Here is a 2,730-nt window from a genome sequence, read left to right as displayed (position 1 = left end):
AATAATTGTTTATATATAATTTGGCAAGTTAACTCCTAGTGGTTGCGTACATAAGCTTGCAAAGATTTTACTGACCAATGCAGTAATAGACGTGCAATCATGTGTTTCTATTTTTATAACATTTCTCCGTCCAGCCCAACATGATATTTTCACCCAGCCCAGCAAGTTGCGGATTTCAAGAAAAATGCAAATGAGATTTAAATTCTACCATATATATAAACGGCTGCATAGATGCTACATCATTGTTTCACCCAGCCCATCAAATGGACTAAAAAAACAAATGGACTGGCTGACATGTGGGCCAGTAGGTCGAAGCCTAAGCAAGGCGTTGGATTTACATCCAATGGTCGGCATTCTTCTTCAATCTCTCGTCTTCTTCCCCCAACGCTGCCGGGACCGCCTGCTCCAGCCTCCGGTGTCCAGTGGCGTTGTTTTGCGTGCCTCGCAGCGAAACGCTACTCCACCGACGGCCAGGCCATCCCTCCACTCCACACCTCCTGTTATTCTCTGCCGAGTGTAGGCCCACCCGCACCTGAACCAGTCAAGTTTCCCACTCCTCTCCGTCTGCGACTCCACTGCCGCGTCTTCCCCATCTCCGGGTCGTTCCAGTCTAGGGCCTCGTCGTCGTCCACCGCCTCGCTGCGCTCAACGCTGCGTGGTCAACAAACGAGAGTCATCAGAAGAGGACTGTACATGAGAGCCTGATGGCTGGGACCCACGAGGTCCATGGTCGCACGCAAGGAAAGTTCCTCCTTATTAAGTTGTTTCCTTCCCCTGACAGCTCAGACCCACCGGCTGTATCTTCGCACGGAAGGAAGTGCCTCCTTGTTATGCAAAAAAAACTATTCCTGTCGATGACAGCTGGGACCCGGCAGATTTGGTGGCTGACTTGTGGACCCACCATATTTCGCAAAAAAAACATTCCCCCCGCTGTCAGCTCGGACCACCAGAAGTGCCTCCTCATTAAGCACAAAAAAATGAATACTCCCCCTGCTAGCTGGGACCCACCTTGGTGGGAGGCTGACTTGTGGGCGTAGTAAGTTGATGGGGACGGAGGGCTTTGTCAACTAAGTCAATATGAACGATTCTAGCTCCAGTGACCGTACGATGTCCATCCAATGGCCGTAGTGCTTCTTCAACCTCTGGTTTTCTTGCTCCAGCCGCCCAAAGCAGCGCCGGTCTTGCCGCATGCTCCGGCTCCCGTGGTTGGCTGTGCTGCCGCGGAGGCCTCACCGTCCCCTACTATTCCCACTGGTGGCCAGGCCCTACGGCGACGGCAGCCTCACACCGCAGCCGAACCAGTGAACCCTCGTACTCCTCTCTACGCGGGCTTCCACTGTCGCGTCTTCCATGGCTCTGTGTTGTCCCCTTCCTAGGCCTCGCCGTCGTCCACCGCCCTGGTGCTCTTCACGCGGCGTGGTCAACGTGGTCAAGGAACGACTTCCATCGGAAGAGTATTGTATGTGGAGAGGCTGACAGCTGGGTCCACGACGGTCACAAGGAAGTGCCTCCTTATTACGCGCAAAATAATTATTCCTCCACCTGACAGCAGGGACCCACCGACAGGCCACCGTATTTCGCGAAAAAATGTTTCCCCCCTGACTGCTGGGACCCACCAGCTACATATTCGCACGCAAGGAAGTGCGTCCGGGCAAAAAAACAATTCGCTCCCTTGACTGCTGGGACCCACCAGCTACATTTTCGCACGCAAGGAAGTGCCTGACAGTCGGGACCCACCTGGTCAAAGCGTACGTAGCGTTGTCATTCTGGTCGCAAACGTGTACGTACATACTGATGGATGTAGAGGCGCGCACGTGTCATAGTAGAGGCGCGCACGTAGCATGCACACGTACGTACAACGGCCAGGGTGCAAGAAATTAAATACGGCCACATATGTACATACAGGCGGGGTCTCGAACGCCTACTCGCACATACGTACGGTCAGGGCTCGTGTACATGGCTCGGTCGGAACGGAGAAACTGCGTCGTCGTCGTGTTCATGGGGAGCCAACCGGCTGGGTCAGAACGGAATGCGTCGTCGTGTTCATCGGGAGGGCTTGGACGGAACAAGTGATAGAAACGAGGCCTGGCGTACGCAGAATGGTGGAAACGGCCTTGTGTTTGACCGGCCACGTTCGAAACGGGATCCTGTTCATCGGGAGGGGTCTGGCGTACCGCAAAACGGAGAAAACGGACTTGTGTTGGACCTCCTACGGTTGAAACGGGGTCCTGTTGATCGGGAGGGGTGCGGTGTACCGCAAAACGGACAAAACGGACTTGTGTTGGAGCGCTACGGTCAAAACGGGAGTCCTGTTCATCGGGAGGGGTGTGGCGTACCGCAAAACGGGACTCCACGGGATACTGTTCATCTCCACCGTCGACCTCCTCCAGCCTCCACGGGCTACTGTTCATCCACCGTCGACCTCCTTCAGCCTCCACCTGCGACTGTTCATCCACGGGCTCCTGTTCATCCAGCCTCCACCGCGCGCTACTCCACCGGCTACTGTTCAACCACCCCTCTTCACGGGCTCCTGTTCAACCATCCCTCCACGGGCTACTGTTCATCCACCCCTCCATCGTCTACTGTTTATCCAGCCCTCCACGGGGTCGTCCTGTTCATCCAGCCCTCCACGGGGTCCTGTTCATCCAGCCCCAACCGGCTCGATTGATCGGGGGTCCTGTTCATCCAGAGGCAACGCCATGGGATCCTATTCATCCACCCTCACCGCTC

Source organism: Triticum dicoccoides, chromosome 3B (genome assembly GCF_002162155.2).
Source record: "Triticum dicoccoides isolate Atlit2015 ecotype Zavitan chromosome 3B, WEW_v2.0, whole genome shotgun sequence".
NCBI classification, from domain to species: domain Eukaryota; kingdom Viridiplantae; phylum Streptophyta; class Magnoliopsida; order Poales; family Poaceae; genus Triticum; species Triticum dicoccoides.
Note: the sequence above shows the minus strand (reverse complement) of the source record.